The 21,891-nt window shown below is 35.1% G+C and overlaps 2 long non-coding RNA genes and 1 other non-coding gene across 3 annotated transcripts; all 3 read left to right on the top strand.

The window, feature by feature from the left end:
• Window positions 1–1,746: 1,746 nt before the first annotated feature.
• Window positions 1,747–5,760, top strand: LOC120092481 (uncharacterized). The gene is made up of 2 exons (XR_005486046.2): window positions 1,747–2,098; window positions 4,998–5,760. It is a non-coding gene; the product is annotated as an uncharacterized LOC120092481 (long non-coding RNA).
• LOC120068681 (small nucleolar RNA R160) lies at window positions 3,206–3,288 on the top strand. Its single transcript, XR_005479312.1, has one exon. It is a non-coding gene; the product is annotated as a small nucleolar RNA R160 (small nucleolar RNA).
• A 10,786-nt stretch (window positions 5,761–16,546) lies between the features above and the next one.
• LOC120068451 (uncharacterized) lies at window positions 16,547–17,643 on the top strand. The gene is made up of 3 exons (XR_005479204.2): window positions 16,547–16,979; window positions 17,081–17,189; window positions 17,277–17,643. It is a non-coding gene; the product is annotated as an uncharacterized LOC120068451 (long non-coding RNA).
• Window positions 17,644–21,891: the final 4,248 nt, after the last annotated feature.

The raw sequence follows: 21,891 nt of genomic DNA, 5'->3' as shown, positions 1-21,891 counted from the left end.
TTAAGGCTATGGCAGAGGGACATGAATGCGACAATGAATGCAAGAAATCGGAGCAGGAGAATCGGATCAATTGGTCAATGCATGCAGGGAATCGCGCAGAGGAATCGGAGTAAGGGCAGCATGGTGATAGGACCTCACATATATATATTTTTTAATTTACTTGATAATAAAATCAAGGTTGACCATATTTTTCAGACTTATTCAATTATAGTCAATTTTAATATATGCACTTTCATTAAACTTACTCAATTATAGTTATTAGTTGTAACAACACAAAATTATGTTGTTGTTGTTATTTTTTCATTAATGATTATTAGTTTTTTTTTTTCTCATTGGTCATGTGTATATATATATATATATATATATATATTTCTATGGAAAGTAAATAAAGTGAAGACAATTATGAGCGAGATCCTCAAGCATTTCTTTAATAAACTGTTTTCTTAACGATGCTCATGAGATTTAGCCCACATTTTTAGCGAGATTCCCATCACAAGATTAGCGAGATTTTCTTCTAGAGCGAGATCCTTAAGCATTTCTTTAACTGTCTTCCTAGCGATGGTCACGAGATTTAACCCACATTTCTAGCGAGATTCCCTTCTAAAGCGAGATCCCCTCACAAAATTAGCGAGATTTCCTTCTAAAGTGAGATCCTCAAGCATTTCTTTAACAAACTGTCTTCCTAGTGATCTCACTAGATTCAGCCTACATTTCTAGTGAGAGTCCCTTCTAGAACGAGATCCCCATCACAAAATTAGCGAGATTTCTTTCTAGAGCGAGATCCTCAAGCATTTCTTTAACAAACTGTCTTCCTAGCGATAGTAAAGTAGTTAACCAAACAAAAGTAAGTAGTTCGACAGTCCTTCCTCCGACGCCTCCCGTTTATTTTGCGGAATTCTTTCATGTTTTTTGTTTTGTTTCATTCATAGGTCCCAAGCCCTTCTTAGAAAGCCCTCCCTAAGTAAAAAAAAAAATGTTGCTTGATTTGAACGAACATTGTAAGAACCTTTCTAACTGACACCCCAGTCATAATGCCACCCACGTCTTTTTTTTAACAAAGACTGTTTGATTTGCTTATGAGATTCAACCCACATTTCTAGTGAGATTCCCTTCTAGAACGAGATCCCCATCACAAAATTAGCGAGATTTTCTTCTAGAGCGAGATCCTCAATCATTTCTTTAACAAATTGTCTTCCTAGCGATGCTCACGAGATTCAGCCCACATTTCTAGCCAGATTCCCTTCTAAAGCGAGATCCCATCACAAAATTAGCATTTCTTTAACAAACTGTCTTATGCTCACGAGATTCAGCCCACATTTCTAGTGAGATTCCCTTCTAGAGCGAGATTCTCATCACAAAATTAGCTTCACTCACTTATCTTTCTTGTCGAAGGTTGAAGTTTCGATTATGTATGTCAAAACTTCGACAACCTAATATACAAAATTAGCGAGATTCCCTTCTAGAGCGAGATCCTCATCACAAAATCAGCGCGATTTCCTTTTCCTTGTCGAAGGTTGATTACGTATGTCGAAACTTCAACCCATATTGTTTCCAAGTTTTTCTTTGTTTGTCGAGTTCTCAACATTTGACCTCTACATTAATCGAATACTCAACCCTCGACTTCTAGTCTCAAACTTCCAAAACAACAATATTTCTCTAATAAGTTTTAAAACAACAATATTTCTCTAGTAAATTTTGAAAACAACAATATTAATATTAAAGTTAAGTCAAAAACACCTTATTCCCAACAAAGGGTTGATCTCTAGATTTTCTTCGTCTCAATTGGCGGTTCGTTTCAATATTCCATGAGCAGATCGAAAACGCCGGAATCAGTCCAATGTAGAAGGCATCAACAGCCACCTGCACAAGACTTCGACAACAACGATCTCAATTTTTCCAAGCATGTGAGTATAAATCGTGGATTGCCCTTGATTTACTGCTCCGTTGGTTGCACAATCCCACGATCACCGACATTGCTACCTGAATCATTGGGTTTCAAAGCCCATGAAGATTATATTGCGTCATGGATCCTTTTCTACTTTGTTGGAATACCTAAATACAGCAAAGTTTACTGCAACGCAGAGGAGCGACTATGCAGGTAATGAAGAAGTTGTTCAAAATAGTAACTAGTTATTCATATCTCATACTGGCTCATCTATTCTTCCTACAAACAATGACTTGCTTAAGCTGGAAAAGGATTTTGTGTCTATGCAGAAAAGTTATTGTATCATGACCTGCTCGTGATAATAACATATTTGTGGAGTTTCATATGGTTAATGTTCTCATTTTTTTAGTTTGTGATGTCAATATTTAGTCGGCTTGGGGATCCTTGCCATTTCCGTAGTTAGTTTCTTGTGCTGATAAGTTATAACCCATTTGATGTTGTGATACGCTGGTCTGTGGAGTTCTGCAATTTGATACTCATACTATGTGTTGGTATTGACTCGAATCTCTAATAATAAACTGCTTTCTTCTTTGGACGCAGAAGTAACTAATACAATAGTAGTGAATCACATAAATTTCTGTGTCGATTTCTTTACTGATTACGTTTTCTCGATTTTTTATTGTCAATTTCATAACACTATGGACCTATCCATTAAGATAGAGGACTGGTCTTGCTGCCACACATTCAAACAGTTTCCTGTCAGTGGTTTCCAACTAGTTTCAATCCACTATTAAGGTGCAACATTGTTATGGGTTTTATGGGGAGAGAGAAATAAGAATTGGAAAGAGCCTCTAGTGGTGTTTGGTCTTTGGTTATGTTTTAAGCCTTCCTTTGGGTTTCGATTCAAAGTCATTTCCTAACTACTCTTTAGGAAACATTTTACTTAATTGGTCCCCCTTTCTTTAAGGTGAGTTTTTTTTGCAGAATTGGTTCTTGTATGTCCTTGTATTCTTTTATTTTTTCTCAATGAAAGTTGTTGACTAAAAAAAATGGGTGCAACTTATGTTTATTATTTATTTTCAATTAATCTATCTCCTCTTTTATGTCTTTAAATAGCAGTAGTGATTACAATAATATTCATAATACAAAATCTTTGGCATCCTTTGTTTCTTGTTATTGCTTAAGAAAAAATCATAAAGTTTGTCTTTAGGGAAAAAAAAAAAAACAGAAAAGAATGTGAATTTTTGAAACGTTATCTTCTTGTCTTAACTTGACTCGAATTTCAGTCTCGTTTATTTTGTAAAGAATGTAAATTAGCCATTCAAGATGATGAGGCCTTACGAGGTGAACCTATGATGTGCCTTACTCATATCATGCAATGCCTTCAAAGTTCTCTGATTGTGGTTTCCCGATGTTTGATTTTAAAATTTGTTGCCTTCCATCCCAAGTTAAAGGTGAAAAGTCATTTTGATAATCTTCAAGGATAAGTGAATTGATGCAAATATGTAAAACAATCTCGTTTACAGTATAGTGATAGGTCCCTAATTACAAAAGTTTATATGTGTAAGCGAGTGAGGAGAGGTGAGGAGAGTTGTGGATATATGAGAGGGCATACTATTGGCTTGGAAGGGTGTAGGGAGGATGTTGGGTTTTCGCAAAATATTAGAAGAGTAGTTCTCCCACATCTGAAAGGTTCAAGAAAGTGATGGAGAACACTATAAATCGTTAGAAACACTTTAAGCTTGAGTGTGCTAAATTTAGTTAAATTTCTTTTGGAGAAGTAGGATCTTTGGCAAGCAATAAGTATTGAGGCAATTCAAGTAAACAACAGGGTTGACCATTCTTTAGTTAACAAAATTAAAAGGTAGTGTAGTGATCTTGTAATTGGGATCGGAGATAGAATTATTCTGTGTGATTTTAACAATTTCATTTGGAGTTTTTCTACGTTAATTCTTAGAGTTAATTATTGTGTTCCAAGTTCTCTTGCTTTCTTTTAATTTCTCTGTTAACTTTCTGATTATTACTGCGGTGATAGTGTGAGGTTTATCCCAACAGAGAAGAGTATGTAAGCTGTTTGGCTGGGTGAGGGAGGTATCTTTTTGCTCTTTTCTTGTATTTGGGTTCTTTATGAGGCTAGGGAGAGGAAGGGAAGCTCCAATGCTTGATAAATAAACTTGAAAGCGCCTATCATCCATCTCTTAATATCATTATTAATTTAGATTTTACTTTTAAGATTGTGTGCCAATTCTAGGACTTTTCGTTTAAACCTCCAATTGAAATTTGAATTTTTCTGTTTTTAAAATGATTGTAGATGTTTACTTGTTTCTTTTTTCTATTTATCATTCATGCTTATATAGGCAGCCTCTACATAAGTGTAAACTTGATCTTTGTTATCTGGATCATGGATCATAGTCTTCAAAGTTCTCTAACACTTCTGCTGTTTTGCTGTTTTTTTGCATAATAGAATATAAAAGATTAGGATTTCTATTTGAAGTTAAGATTATCACATTCCTTTTTCATATTTTTTAATCTATTTCTTTCTTCTGATCAATGTTTAATGGGTCAATTACTATCAGTTTGGATTTTCCTAATAATGTTGGGGAAAGAGTAAACACCGGTAGCACTAAAATTCATGGTCTGCAGGGAACTTGTATCTCAGGCCATACGAGCATTGTGCAACATAAATCTCTCCTTTTCTTATTATTCATTTCCTCGGTTATTTGGAATTCTCTTTTTATTTGCTAATATTGTTTAGAGCGAACATTTTTCTTTTCAGCCTCTAGAGAATTTCTTTCCTGCTGATGTTCTTGTAAAGATTGATTTCATTCCCCACCCCCGCCACACACACACACACACATTTTAGATCCCATGTAATATAGACAACAACATAGTTTATATCTGCTAACAATACAGCAACATTGCATTCCAATTTCACTTCCAATAGCACAACCAAATCTATGTACTTCTTTAAGGATGACTAAGCTTCAGCCAATATGTGGTTCCTCCTATTAGTATGCACCATAGAGAGAACCCATCTTTCTTGATGCTGCCATCTTTGTTTCTTAGATGATATTAATGCCTTACTAGACAACTTACAGAGTCTGTCTTACAGAACAAGCTAAAGAACCAATGTTCTGATGCCACTGCCCTCTAAATGATAGAATAAAAGCCATCAAGAAGAAGCCACATGCCAGCCAAGAGATCCAAGCAAAGTTCTGATGGATCAGAAGAAGACTTGTTATGATGCACACACCAATTGCAGCGATAAAAGCACCGATCTTTCCTAACAAAAGTGCGATTCTCGGGAATGCATTTTGAAGGAAAAGTCCAGCAAATGAAACTGCAAAGCTAAGCAAGACTGCAGCCCCAAAGAGACGTGTCAATAGTGGAGGTGATGAACTGGGTGTGCTAATGAACAAGGCCAAAACTGCCTGGAAAGTAAGGCCAAGAGTTGTCTTTCCAAGATTATTTTGAGTCTGAGAGCTGTTGGCCGGTGGAGGCCTCTGCATTGTGATGCAAATTGGTAAGCAATCTGATGCTTCCCAAGTAAAACTGTTGATTCCAGGATTTCTTTCATTAATTGCTGTGATGAAGGAATAAAGTTCATTCATATCTAGGGATATTTGCTGTGAACTTGATTCCATTGTGGGAACAATAGAAATAAAAATCTCTCAATATCTCAAGTGGGTTATGTTGAACTGATTCAGTCTTGCAGTTTTGCAGTTCCTTTTTACGTGGAGGGATGGAATGTTCTAGAATTTATAGAACCTTTTTAGGATTCTACAAGAAGTTATAGTGGAAATTTCATAGAAATTGTATAAGGGATGATGTTTTGATTTGATCACTTTTTTGAGTCAAAAGTTCTTTGGACTAAAGATTCTCTTTGTTACAGTAATATGATCTGCTGTGCCTTTTTGGTAGGGATGATAGGCGGTTTGATTTTGCCCGTTTTGGGGTCAATCAAGAACCAAATCAAACCAATTGGTTTTTACAAAGAATGGATCCAAACCAATTCAAGGAACATAACCAATGGATTGGATTTATTTGGATCGGTTTATTATTGGTTTGGTTCTCGGTTTTTGACATTTTACTTTTTCTTCCAAATTTTTATGTTTATTTCTAATTTGTGTTTGAATCGATCCTTTTTTTTCTAATTTAAAATTAAAATTGGATTTCTTTCTTTCTTTTTTTTTTTTTTGCACTTTTCTAAATAATAAACATAAATGCTCTATAATAATTGGTCGCACATAATAATTAAAATACTAAGAGATACCTAATGAGGAATATGTACACATACCATTGGTTTGGTTTGATTTTTCTAATAAAGAATTGATCCGAACCAATATTTTTTGGACTTCTTCAAATACAAATCAAGATGTTCAATTTTATATTAAAAAATCAAATCAAATCATTGAATCGGTTTGGATTTTTTGTTTTTCGGTTTGTTATTGCACTCCTATTTCTTGGTATTGACCTTTTTAGAGGGAGAATGGAAAAGATAAAGTGTGTTTGATTAGTGGTTTGATAATAGAAATTTGGAAACAGAGTTGAAAATTAGAGTTTTGTTTCATATTTATCTTTTAATTTGTATTTCGTAGGAGATCTACAAACTGGATCTCAGTAAAATATTTTCAAGGTTGAAGAATCAAACCTTCTACTTCGATTGGTGCACATCAATTAACTATTAAACTAAACTAACTCGTTTTGGTTAAATCATAAAAATAGTTGCAACTACTCTTAGATTATAAATTCTATCATTTAACGATATAGGATTATATGATATTATTTTATTTTTTTAAAAATAAAATGAGATGTATCAACTCTTTTCTTTTAGGAAAAAAAAATCAATATTTACTTGTAAATTTAAAATTGCATCAATTTTTATTCCACACTTTTGATTTCTTCCAATTGCATTTCAAACTTTTAAGCTTGAAAAATGTTCCCAATTTTATCTTTTAACAAGTTTAAAATAAATCATTTTCATTGTTTTTTACGAATTATAAAACATAGACAAAATTGAGAAGGTTTCAAAGACATCATTGGAGTCAAAGACAGGAAATTGGAGGAAATAACAAAATCGGGAGCAACCTTTTGATTTTTGTCAAAAAAATGGAAATAATAAGATCTTTTGGTAAAAGTGTACCACACACATGGCATATATTTTTTTAATCCCCAAATTGTCCCTGGTATGGTCAATTAACCGTTTTTTCGAATACTGTGTAATTGTTATATCAAATCGTGGAATCATCTGTTATTAGACCGTTTATCAATTCTCAATAGAAATAAAGGGTAAATAGAATTGTTAAATTTCATATCTGTTTTGATTTGATTGAACCATGTTTCGAAAATATTCATAATTAATCGATCTTTAATTTGTTTGTCGTCATTTTGATTTTAATTTATAATGTATCTTTAGATTTTACATTATTTTATTCGTTTAAGATTTTCTACATATTATCATTCGAGATTTTCTACATATTATCATCTAACATATAGTATATTTCATCTAAATTTTATCTCTCTCTCTTCTTCTTCTTCTTCTTCTTCTTTTTTTTTTTTTTTTTGTATCTTTTGATCATAGTTTATTCATTATCATGTTATTATATTATTATACCTTAATTTGTCTTTTTGACTAATAAATAAATATTCACTTTTGCAATCTTACTATTTTTTCTGTGCCTCTACAATGAGTTAGACTTCTTTCCCAATTTTGTAGTTGTTGGGATTATAAATACAGTGTAATTGTTGAAATTTAAATGAAAATGGAATTATGAATACATTACAATTATAAATAAACGAGCTATCTTCCTAATTTTTCTCCCCAAATTATATTTGAATTTATATTTTAGTATCAAATTAGATTTTATCTAACTACTTACCGAATTAATTACAATAAATAATTTTTCTATCTTTTATTATCAAATTTAATTTTATCTAACTAACTTTCTATTTATTTAAATGTTTGTTACAAATTCAATTTTATCTAGATATTTTTTTCATTACTTTATACATATTGTTATCAAATTAATTTGTTTTTTTTTTCTCTCCATATTTTCGATGTTTTTAATTTTTCATATAGAAACACGTAAAAATGATATATTGTAATTGAAAAGAAACATATAAATGGGAATTAAACTTTAAATGTTTGAAACATATGTGTAGTTTATTATTAATATCATCATCATCATCATCATTAAAATAAGATAACAAAAACCCTAAATATAATATTCTTCATTTTTTCACTTAGCCCCCCTCCCCCAAAATCTCTTTTTCTCCTTTTCAATCTTATATCGATAGTTGGTTCAACAACCCTTTCTTGAATTTCATCGTCTTAGTTAGCTTTTGACGACCACCCTTGCCAGGTTGTCGACATTTTTCGCTCGCACACATGTTTCCTGCTTTTGTTTCTACTTTGAACATCGTTTTCAACAATGACGTTTTTTGGGATTGATAGTGTTTAAAGTTGACTTTCAAGATCCTATAAGTAAAATGGTCACAAGGAATGAAGACGATGAAACTCCCTACAACTGCTTTGGTGTCAAATGCAATTATATTTCCAATAGTCACATCGTCCTGAAGTTGCAATTCCTTCAAATACTCACTTGCAACAACAACTTCACTGGTACAATCAACTTTGCTCTTTCTCACCTTGGAAGAAATCCATCGTTGTTTCTTATGACCCCCACCGTCTGATCATCATCTTCTCTTGCATACACGCGTTCTATAAACAATTGAAAATGTTAAAGACCATATTGGATGATTTTAATTATTGATTCTAGAATTTTAAGATATTATATATTTGTGGTTCTAGAATATTTAGGTATAGTGTATTTGTGCTATTTGAGTTGTTTTTGAAGGCGTGTATCTTTGCATTCTTGTTTGTACTTATTTTTTTTTTTTTGTTTTAGATACACGTGTTCTATAAACAATTGGAAGTGTTAAAGACCATATTGGATGATTTTTAATTATTGATTCTAGAATTTTTAGATATTATATGTTTGTGGTTTTAGAATGTTTAGGTATAGTGTATTTGTGCTATTTGAGTTGTTTTTTTAAGCCGTGTATCTTTGCATTCTCATTTGTTGACCTAAACGATAGACTAGCGCATGCTTTAAACGATACGCGAGCATCTCATTGTCTACACGATGTGTGCAACCAGGTAAACTATTTACCTTGCATTACTAAGTGATCGTTTAGTCAGTTACTAAGTGATGAAGCTTGCTGACCTAAACGATCGTCTAGCGCGCACGCATTAAGCTATCCGAGCATCTCATCGTCTACACAACGTGATACTCAGCGATCACGTACCCGATCGTCTAAACGATACGATCAACACTTGATCGCATACCCCATTGTTTAACTGATGCGTTCAACAGCGATGACATACTCCTTCATCTTTACAATGTGATCAACAGCGATCGCGTAACACATCTTCTGCACGATGCGATCAACCCAGATCGCCTCCTTCTTCGAAGAACCGCAACACTGGCCCATAACTTAGATGAACGACTCAAAACTTCAAAAAAAACTTTGAATACAGACTCGATAACGATTATTAATGTCAAAAAACGCAAGGGCCTTTACAAACAATCACAAATGTAAAAGGATATAAATTAAACCGAGGCTAATCAACCCGAAAACATCCATTAATCTGCACATCCACAGCAAAATTTAACCATTAAATTAGTGTGAAAATGCACCCACCATGAATGTAAATCTCATTTCGTTGCAACAGATGAAATCAGAGTATCAGAACCTGGCTCTGATACCAATTGAAGGATCTTCTATCTAAGAGTTCCATGAGTGCATTCGGATCGCTCTGATCTCACCGTGACCGAAATACATATTATACATTCAACATACAGTTATGCGAACAAAACTTAATTAATGGCATGCTAAGAACAAGATAAATAACAAGGGAAAGAGTTCCCCAGTTGAAGACGTTCTTCACACTTCGGAACTCAACGTAGTGGAACCCTCCATGCGATCTACCAACGGCCAACAGCAGCGTCAATAATAGCAGCACAACAACCGCACGAACAGGAACGCCGTGGGGACGACATCACCACTAAAGAGCCCCAGGTATTCTCGGAGTGAAAACCCAAAGGGTGGTCTTTGCTGAATTTGGTAGAGGAAGGAGGAAATACAAATCGTATAGGCGATAACTAAGTGGGAGGGAAGAAAACGCTATCTAGCAGAAATGTTTATCGTTTAGGAGGAGCTACAAGATCGTGTAGGATTTACTGAACGATCGTTTATGTAACACCCCGTATATTATTTTAGTAATAATATAAGCTCAGTAATTTTTTATTATTTGGAATTTCAGTAATTGTTATTAGTTGGAGGGCATTTTTGGGATTTTGGACTTCAAGTGTAAGAACGGGAATTTAATTGTTGGCATGAAATTATTCAATTTGGAAATTAATGGCAGGATTTAATTTTCTTTTTGAGAAGGAAAGGAATTTAATAGTATAGAGTGGAATGAGGAAAGAAATAAAATATAAAAATCAAATTTCCCTTTCTTCTTCACGCATCCGCACATCCCCCCCCCCCCAAATTTCTTTTTTCTTCACCGAGGCCCTACCTCCAGCCGCCATCGACGCCACACCTGTACTGCGTCACTCCCACCACCGAACTCGATCAACAGTCCGATCTTCTTAGCCCGTCGTCCAGACGCCGCCGGTCCGACCCTAGCTGCTTGTCGCCGAGGTTTTTTTCCTAGCCGACGCCTACCGTTCAGCGAGGCCCGACCGCGTGCGAACCCTCCCCTCCCCTCTTCGACCGTCGCTTCCAGACGCATCAGTAGTCGTTCCGGCGCTTTGCTACCCGCGTCGTCGTCTAGATGTGCCAGTCGCTGGTCACCGTCACTGCTCTAGTCGATGCCGCCCTCTATCGAGCACTGCCGCCGTGGCTTCACCGGATCTTTAAAATAAGTGAAGTTTTGGGTAGCTCTTGGAGCTACCGTTGAACTCTCTTGAAAGAGCTTTGAATGCCCATGGAGCTTTGATTTTTTTTTTTTTGGTTTACTCACATTGATTGAGCTTTGGATTCAAGTTTTCGAGAAGTTTTGAATTTAAAAGCGAACGACTTGAGTTTGATCTGACGAGAATTTTTGGTGTTAGTACTTTGAGGTGATCTTGGCCAAACCACTATTGGGTAAGTTGTGCTGGTAATCTTGGAATGATTTAGTGTTTAAAAAAAATTGGACTTAAAGGTTAAGATCGATTTTTATCCATGTTCTAAGATCTCATTCAAAAGTTGTGGAAAGCTAGAAAGGATTTTGTTCGCTTGAATTAATTTTTGGATTTTATTTGAGGTAAGTAATCTTACTACTGAAACTGCCCACGGGCCAGTCATTAGATGTATGAGCATGATAAATGAATGTTATGGCAGAACGACAGCATGATAGACTGATAGTATAATATGATCAAAGTATGTTCTGGTATGAGATCTGAATTATTTATTTATGCACATAAACACTTGAATGCTAGTAGGATATGGTATATGCTTCCATATGGTTGTATTTGATCTGATGATGTTGAGGTATACATGTATGCTGTAGAACCATGATGTTGAGATATATGTGTATATTGTAGAGCCATGATATTAAGGTTTATATGTATGTCATAGATTCGTACAGTGATGATTATGATGTTGAGACTGTGCAAATATCCTTACTGATTAGTTAGATGCCTATTAGATTTTGTGTTTCCTTCGGGATTCACCAGTTTGTGTTTCCTTCGGGATTCACCAGTTTGTGTCTCCTCCGGGATTCACCAGAGGTAGTGGGCATACTTAACTACAGAGAGCAGTTTATATATTTCACCAGAGGTGGGTATCTAGAGGACATAGATGCCTAGCCTAACCCCAGTAGTGGGGTTACTTACTGAATATTTTATACTCATTCTTTCTCATGTTGTTGTTTCAGATAAGGGTAGAGATGCACCGGCGATGGACAAGCGGAATTCGTGATCGAGCCACTGGGACTAGTTTTTTTACGCTTCTACTCATGAGATTTAGAGTTCTTTTCATGTTTCTCTTAACTTTTAGTTTTTATGTTTAAAACTTACTTTTAATAATCGTTTTTCAGACTTATTTATTATCCTTTATGATTTATGGGTACTCCACTATTGTTTTAGTATTTGAATTTAAGGAAAGTATTTTGAACTTACATTATTTAATTAGCATTTATTTCGCCATAACCGAGTGTCGTTTTGTGTTTCATGCATGCATGTATTTAGTAACAACCTAACTTAAGTCCTAGGGGTTCAGGTCATTACAGTTTAGGAAAAGGTACACGATTGTTTAGTAAAACTGGCACACTATACGATCATTTAGAGAAGCTATCCGATCGTATAGGAAACAGTGTGCGGTCGTTTAGGCGTGAGGTAGACGATCGTTTAGGCGGAAAGAACTATCGTATAGGCTCTCGTTTTACGTAAACTATCTTTTCTATTCTCCAACGCGCACTCCCGATTTCTCTTGGGCGATTAAACAACGGGGAATTCAAAATGAAAAATTTTTTCATTTTAATTCATCAGTTACAATAACCGACGGATCCTACTAACCCACGTCCGAATGTGAATGTTTGGATTAATTATCATATAATTAACCAACTAATTAATTAATAGATATAATCATATTATATTTTTATCCTATAGTTTGATATCACATATCTACTATAGTATTTTCTCCTCTACTTGATATAAATTATATTTATATCTAATTTCCTCTAAAATAATGTATCTCATACATTTAGCCAATTATATCATAAATAATTAACTAGTCCAATTATATCATAAATAATTAACTAGTCCAATTATATCATATATAATCGAACTTCCTTTTGTCAATTTGAACATTTCAAATTAACCCAAACACTGGTTCTTGACTTTATCCAAGCTACCAAGGGACCTAATGAACCTGTGGCTCGAAGCTCCAACGGTCCGTGAATAGCTGACTAAACTCTTTAGCCATGAGATCCACCATCCGTTAACTATCAGACATTCTATTAAAGTCCAATAGTTGAACTCTTCTTACCACAGATATATTTCTGTGTTTATCGGATATAACCAATCATGAGTACGATGACCCTTCATAGATGCTCGTAAGTACAGCTGGACCAAATTATCGTTATGCCCCTGTAGTTACACCTCACTCCTTAAGTCCATTGATTCCTTTAATGAACAATACAACATAGTCCAACTATGTGTGAACACCTCTCGGGCCAAGAGAATGTTTGTGGCGCCACATGGTTCAAGCCCCGGAATCAGCCCTTAAGGGAGCTATCTATCTACTTACCCCTGCCTCGGGGAAGGAGTGAATTTTATCTTGTATAGCTGAGTTCCCAGCTCCCAAATCAGACAAATCCCCAAAATGGTAGGTTTGAATCGGCGACCTGGCCACTCGCACCCATACAAATCAAAAGACCGCCCTTAATGGCAGGAGTTCCCAATTCACTCAAGATTGAGGTCATGTTACCTATGGCCATCCTAGTGAAGTGAAGTCTCTGTCATGAACGGTGTTATATAACGAGACGTTAACACTTCGTGGTCAGGTCTTATACAAACTCATTGTATAGGACGCCCCCGCTTGTATGTCCCCAACACGAATGATCAGGATCAGACCATCTATGACAAGTCACAACACTTGTGACCATTCCACAAATTCAAGAGAAGATTTTTCTCCATTTTAAAATTTGAATCGGCGATTTCATATCTGTTTTGATTTGATTGAACCATGTTTCGAAAATATTCATAATTAATCAATCTTTAATTTGTTTATCGTCATTTTGATTTTAATTTATAATATATCTTTAGATTTTACATTATTTTATTATTTTAAATTGCAATTAATTTTTTTTATCCTGATTAAGATTTTATTTATATTTTATACATATTATCATCTAACATATAGTATATTTCATCTAAATTTCATCTTTTTTTTTTTTTGTATCTTTCGATCATAGTTTATTCATTATCATGTTATTATATTATTATACCTTAATTTGTTTTTTTGACTAATAAATAAATACACTTTTGCAATCCTACTATTTTTGCTATGCCTCTACAATGAGTTAGACTTTTTTCCTCGGTTTTGTAGTTGTTGGGGTTATAAATACAGTGTAATTGTTGAAACTTAAATGAAAATGGAATTATGAATACATTGTAATTGTAAATAAATGAGCTATCTTCCTGATTTTTCTCCCCGAATTATATTTGAATTTATATTTTAGTATCAAATTAGATTTTATCTAACTACTTACCGAATTAATCACAATAAATAATTTTTCTATCTTTTATTATCAAATTTAATTTTACCTAACTAACTTTCTATTTATTTAAATGTTTGTTACAAATTCAATTTTATCTAGATATTTTTTTCATTACTTTATACATATTGTTATCAAATTATTTTTTTTTCTTCATATTTTCGATGTTTTCAATTTTTCATATAGAAACAACCCTTTCTTGAATTTCATTGTCTTGAGTTAGCTTTTGACGACCACCCTCACCAGGTTGTCGACATTTTTCGCTCGCACAGATGTTTCCTACTTTTGTTTCTACTTTGATCATCGTTTTCAATAATGACAAGGAATGAAGACGATGAAACTCCCTACAACTGCTTTGGTGTCAAACGCAATCATATGTCCAATAGTCACATCGTCCTGAAGTTGCAATTCCTTCAAATACTCACTTGCAACAACAACTTCACTAGTACAATCAACTTTGCTCTTTCTCACCTTGGAGGAAGTCCATTGTTGTTTCTAATGACCCTCACCGACTGATCATCATCTTCTCTTGTATACACGCGTTCTATAAACAATTTGAAGTGTTAAGGACCATATTGGATGATTTTTAATTATTGATTCTTGGTTTTTTAGATATTATATATTTGTGGTTCTAGAATGTTTAGGTATAGTGTATTTGTGCGAGTTGTTTTTGAAGCCGTGTATCTTTGCATTCTCGTTTGTACTGAATTTTTTTTGTTTTGGATACACGTGTTCTATAAACAATTGAAAGTGTTAAGGACCATATTGGATGATTTTTAATTATTGATTCTAGAATTTTTAGATACTATATGTTTGTGGTTCTAGAATGTATAGGTATAGTGTATTTGTGCTATTGGAGTTATTTTTGAAGTAGTGTATCTTTGCCTTCTCGTTTATTGACCTAAACGATCGTCTAGCGCGCGCGCTTTAAACGACATGTGAGCATCTCATTGTCTACACGATGCGTGCAACCAGGTAAACGATTTACCTTGCGTTACTAAGCGATCGTTTAGTCAGTTACTAAGAGATGAAGCTTGCTAACCTAAACGATCGTATAGCGCGCGCACCTTAAGCGATCCATGAGCATCTCATCGTCTACACAACGCGATACTCAGCGATCGTGCACTCGATCGCCTAAACGATACGATCGACACTTGATCGCATACCACATCATTTAACTGATGCGTTCAACAACGATCACGTACTCCTTCATCTTCATGATGCGATCAATAGCGATCGTGTAGCACATCATCTGTACGATGTGATCAACCCTAGATCGCCTCATTCTTCGAAGAACCGCAACACTTGCCCAGAACTTCAACGAACGACTCAAAACTTCAAGCAAACTTTGAATACAGACTCGATAACGATTATTAATGCCAAAAAACACAGGGGCCTTTACAAAAAATCGCAAATGTAAAAGGATTTAAATCAAACTAAGGCTAATCAACCCGAAAACATCCATTAATTTGCATATCCACAGTAAAATTTAACCATAAAATTAGTGTGAAAATGCACCCACCATGAATGTAAATCTCATTTCGTTGCAACATATGAAATCGGAGTATCAGAACCTGGCTCTGATACCAATTGAAGGATCTCATATCTAAGAGTTCCATGAGTGCGTTCGGATCGCTCCGATCTCACCGTGACCGAAATACATATTATACATTCAACATATAGTTATGCGAACAAAACTTAATTAATGGCATGCTAAGAACAAGATAAATAATAAGGGAAAGAGTTCCATACAGTTGAAGACGTTCTTCACACTTCAGCGCTCAATGCAGCAGAACCCTCCACGCGATTTACCAACGCCCAACAGCAGCGTCAACAACAGGAACACGAACAATAGCACGAACAGGAATGTCGTGGGGACGACACTACCACTAAAGAGCCCCAGGTATTCTCGGAGTGAAAACCCAAAGGGTGGTCTTTTATGAATTTGGTAGAGGAAAGAGGAAACAGAATCGTGTAGGTGATAAGAAAGTGGGAGGGAAGAAAACGCTATCTAACAAAAATGCTTATCGTTTTGGAGGAGCTACACGATCGTGTAGGATTTACTGAACGATCATCTATATAACACCCCGTATATTATTTTGTAATAATGTAAGCTCAGTAATTTTTTATTATTTAGAATTTCAGTAATTGTTATTAGTTGGAGTGCATTTTTGGGATTTTGGACTTCAAGTGTAAAGTGTAAGTGCAGGAATTTAATTGTTGGCGTGAAATTATTCAATTTGGAAATTAATGACAGAATTTAAATTTTTTTAGAAGGAAAGAAATTTAATAATATAGAGTGGAATAAGGAAATGAATAAAATATAATTATACTTATTTTCTTTTTAGTTTTTATTATTATTATTATTCTTATTTATTACTTTTTTTTTTATAAAAATCAAATTTCCTTTTCTTCAAGCATCCGCGCCTCCCTCCCCCTTTAATTTCTTTTTCCTTTACCGAGGCCCTATCTCTAGCCACCATCGACGCCACACCTGCACCGCGTCGCTCCCGCCGTCGACCTCGACCAGCAATCCGATCTCCTCATCTCGTCGTCCAGACGCCGCCGATCCGACCCTAGCCACTCGCCGCCGAGGTTTTTTCCGGGCCGACGCCCACCGTTCGGCGAGGCCCGACCGCGTGCGAACCCCCCCTGACGGTCGTCGCTTCCAAACGCATCAGTAGTCGTTCCGGCGCTTTGCAACACGCATCGTCGTCCAGATCTGCTAGCCGCTGGTCATCGTCATTGCTCTAGTCGCTACCGCGCGCTCTGTCGCCCTTTGTCGAGCGCCGCCCCCGTGGCTTCACCGAATCTTGAAAATAAGTGAGGTTTTGGGTAGATCTTAGATCTACCATTGAACTCTCTTGAAAGAGCTTTGAATGCCCATGGAGTTTTGATTTTTTTTTTTTTTTTGGTTTACTCAGATCAGTTGGGCTTTGGATTCAAGTTTTGGAGAAGTTTTGAATTTAGAAGCGAACGACTTGAGTTTCATTCTGACGATAATTTTTGGTGTTAGTACTTTAAGGTGATCGGGTAAGTTGTGCTGGTAATCTTGGAATGATTTAGTGTTTAAAAAAAATTGGACTTAAAGGTTAAGATCGATTTTTATCCATGTTCTAGGATCTCATTCAAAAGTTGTGGAAAGCTAGAAAGGAGTTTGTTCGCTTGGATTAATTTTTGGACTTTATTTGAGGTAAGTAATCTTACTACTGGAATTGCCTAGACCAGAATATTATGGCAGAATGACAACATGATAGACTGATAATATAATATGATCAAAGTATGTTCTGCTATGAGATCTGAATTATTTATTTATGCACATAGTATTTGATCCAATAATATTGAGGTATACATGTATGCTGTAGAACTATGATGTTGAGATATATGTGTATGTTGTAGAGCCATGATGTTAAGGTTTATATGTATGTCATAAATTTGTACAGTGATGATTATGATGTTGAGACTATGCAAATGTCCTTACTGATTAGTTAGATGTCCATTAGATTTTGTGTTTCCTTCGGTATTCACTAATTTGTGTTTCCTTCGAGATTCACCAGTTTGTGTCTCCTTCCGCTCATGAGATTTAGAGTTCTTTTCATGTTTCTTAACTTTTAGTTTTGATCTTTAAAACTTATTTATAAGAATCGTTTTTCAAACTTATTTATTATCTTTTATGATTTATGGATACCCCACTATTATTTTAGTATTCGAATTTAATAAAAGTCTTTTGAACTTACCTTATTTAATTAGCATTTATTTCGTCATAATCGAGTGTTGTTTTGTGTTCCATGCATGCATGTATTTAGTAACGGCCTAACTTAAGTCCTAGGGAGTCGGGTCGTTACAGTTTAGGAAAAGGTACATGATTGTTTAGTAAAATCGGCACACTATACGATCATTTAGAGAAGCTTTCCGATCGTGTAGGAAATAGTGTGCAGTCATTTAGGCGCGAGGTAGATGATCGTTTAGGCGAAGAGGACTATCGTATAGGCTCTCGTTTTACGTAAACGATCTTATCTATTCTCCAATGCGCGCTCCCAAATTCTTTTGGGCGATTAAACAATAGGGAATTCAAAATGAAAACATTTTTCATTTTAATTCATCGGTTTATAATAACCAACGGATCCCACTAACCCACGTCCGAACATGAATTTTGGATTAATTATCATATAATTAACCAACTAATTAATTAATAAATATAATCATATTATATTTTTATCCTATAGTTTTAATTTTGACCCAGCTATACTTACAAACAATTTGTGAAGGTCATCGCACTACAATTTGTGAAGGGTCAACGCACTATTGATAGGTTATATCCAATGGACACTAGTGCGAAGAGTGCAATTGTTGGTCTTTAGTGGAATGATCGATAGTTAACGGATGTTGGGTAATTTAATTAAAGAGTTTAATTAATTATTTGAGTATCGTTGGAGCTTCAATGTACAAGTCCATTAGATCCTCTCTGTAGCTCAACAGGGATTTAATTGAGAATTATTTTTGGATTAATTTGAAGTGTTCAAATTAATTAAATTAAATATATATGAGGTATAATTAATATAATGTATTTGATATATTATAATATAAGGTAATATGAGAGGAATTTGAATATGATTCAAATACTAATTATATGAATAAGATTCATGTAATAAAATTTAATATAAATATGATTTATATTAAATATCATAAATAAGTTGAGAGAAATTAAATATTTGGATATAATCCAAATATCAATTATATGAATGAGATTCATATAATTGAGTTTACTATAAATGTGATTTATATTAAATGTCATGTATGGTTGAGAGAAAATACATCTACAGGTTATATTGTATTTGATACAATATGTAACTATAGATTATGTGTTATATGGGATATAACATATAGTTTATATACATATAATAAGGTTGTTATTATATGTATAATTATTATTAATTTAATTTTATTAAATTAATATTAATTAATGAAAAGTTCTTCAAAGGTATGTTCACTCAATTCGTTTTTGTTTATTCGTTTAAAGCATGTTGTAATTTAGACTTGATGCATAACTGTTCTATTAGATTGTAAATATTCATGTTCTTTCACAATGGGGCTTGGAACAATCTGCTTCCGCTCATTGGTTCTCTATATTAAGAGTTTCTTCAATTGGTATCAGAGCCAGGTTATTCTAATATTCTAAATTCCATTGATGTATTGAATTACATTTGTAGTCTTGGTGGGTTTTATGTTTCTATAATGCGTTTAAGTGGTAGATGTAATTGTGGATGTGAATTGATGGATGTTACGGGATGATTGCATCTGGTTTTAAAGCTTTCTTTACTTTTCAAAGTTAATTTGTAAGGGCCTCTACGTTTTTTGACATAATTAATTTACTATCGAGTCTGTAATCAAAGTGTTTTAGTTTGTAAGAGTCGTTCGTGATGAAGCTTCAATGCATGGAGATGCTGTTCACTTTGAGGAAGAAGACCAAGGGTTGGTCGCATCTTGTAGCCCAAGCTAAACGATCGTTTAGATTTGACTACATGATCGTGTAGAAAAGTTCTACTTGATTGTGTAGTATTTACTAAACGATCGTATGACTGATGCTATGCGATCGAGTAAAGAGTTTACTCGATCGTGTTGTGTTGACTACTCGATCGCGTAGATGCTAAGGTAAACGATCACTGAGTATACGATACTCGAAGCATGGTAGGCGTGCGCACTAAAGGATCGAGTAGGCCAGCATGCTCATCTCATAATCACTAGCTACTCGGTCCCTCGGTATGAGATACTCGACGCTTGCTTCACAATCATTTAGACGATCATGTTTCATCACATAATTGTCATCTACTCGATCATTTAAGCATGCATTACACGATGTGCACTGCACGATCGCGTGGCCTTCATGCTTCATCGCATATTCAAAGGCACTCGATCCATGCTACACGATCATTTCTACTCGATCAATGTTACTCGACCATCACAAAGAGTTACTATACGATTAAGGAATAAGGGTTCGCCTGGGTGGTTCTGAAGGATCTCAAAACGAGAGTTCCATGAGCGGGCTTAGATCGCTTCGATTTCATAATGACTGAAATATAAACGATATACATTATATACTAACAGTTATGCATATTAAACTCATCAACAATATGCTCAAAATACAATAAAACGTAGAGAAAGGGGTTCATACCAGAGGAAAACGGTCTTCGTTTATGTGAACCCAGAACAGCGGAAAACTCCACCGATCTACCAGCATCCAGCGAGTCTCTCGACTGTTACTGCATGATTCGAACGTACACGAACAAGGATTTGGGGACAACACTACCACCAGGAAAACCCAGGTATCCTCGGTATAAAAAACCCAAAGTGTGGGCTCTGGTGAGTTTGGTAGAGGACGGAGGAGAGGATTTCGTGTAGACGACAAGCGTGCACAAGAAGAACACTGCTATCGTATAGCGGGGACGCTTATCGTATAGTGAACTACACGATCGTTTAGGAAAAACTGGACGATCGTTTAGGAAAGTTGCATACGATCGTTCAGGGAACGAGTGAACTAGACGATCGTTTAGACGAAAGAGAATCTATCGTATAGGCTCTCGGCGATCGATCTTTCACGGTTTCTTTTGGGGCGCGGGATTTCGAATTGCACGAATGTATTAATTCTCAAAATGAAAACCATTTTCATACTTCAACCCGCCGGTTACCTTAACCTTCACGGCCCACGTTCCATGTTCAAACGTTTAATTGGTTAATTATTAAATAATTAATCAATTAATGTAATTAATAAATATAATCATATTATATGTATATCCTATAGTTTGATATCATATATCTACTATAGTATTTTTTTCTCTACTTGATATAAATCATATTTATATCTAATTTCCTCCAAAATAATGTATCTCATACATTTAGCTAATTATATCATAAATAATTAACCACTCCAATTATATCATATATAATTGTAGTTCCTCTTGTCAATTTGAACATTTCAAATTAACCCAAACACTGGTTTTCGACTTTATCTACGCTACCTAGGTGACCTAATGGACCTGTGGCTCGAAGCTCCAACGGTATATGAATGGCTGACTAAACTCTTTAGCCATGAGATTCACCATCTGTTAACTGTCAGTGATTCCACTAAAGACTAATAGCTGAACTCTTCTTACCACAGATATATTTCTGTGTCCATTTGATATAAACAATCATGAGTACGATGACCCTTCACAGATGCTCGTAAATATATCTAGGCCAATTTACCGTTTTGCCCCTGTTGTAACATCTCACTCCTTAAGTACCACTGATTCCTCTAATGAACAATACAACATAGTCCAACTATGTGTGAACACCTCTTGTGTCAAGAGAAGGTGTGTGTGGCGTCATATCGTTCAAGCCTCGGAATCAACCCTTAAGAGAGCCATCTATCTACTTACCCCTGCCTCGAGGAAGGAGTGAATTCTATCTTCTGTAGTTGAGTTCTCAGCTCCCAAATCAGACGTATCCCCAAAATGGTAGGTTTGAAACGGCGACTTGGCCACTCACACCAATACAAATCAAAGGACAACCCTCAATGATAGAAGTTCCCAACTTACTTAGGATTGAGGTCATGTTACCTATGGTCATCCTAGTGAAGTGAAGTCTCTATCATGAACGGTATTATATAACGAGACATTAGCATTTCGTGGTCAAGTCTTATACAAACTCTTTGTATAGGACGCCCCCGCTCGCATGTCCCCAACACGAATGATCAGAA

The sequence above is a fragment of the Benincasa hispida genome, chromosome 12 (assembly GCF_027475165.1).
Source record: "Benincasa hispida cultivar pf3 chromosome 12, pf3_genome.v1.1, whole genome shotgun sequence".
In the NCBI taxonomy this organism is placed as follows: domain Eukaryota; kingdom Viridiplantae; phylum Streptophyta; class Magnoliopsida; order Cucurbitales; family Cucurbitaceae; genus Benincasa; species Benincasa hispida.
This window is presented reverse-complemented; position numbering and strand designations above follow the sequence as displayed.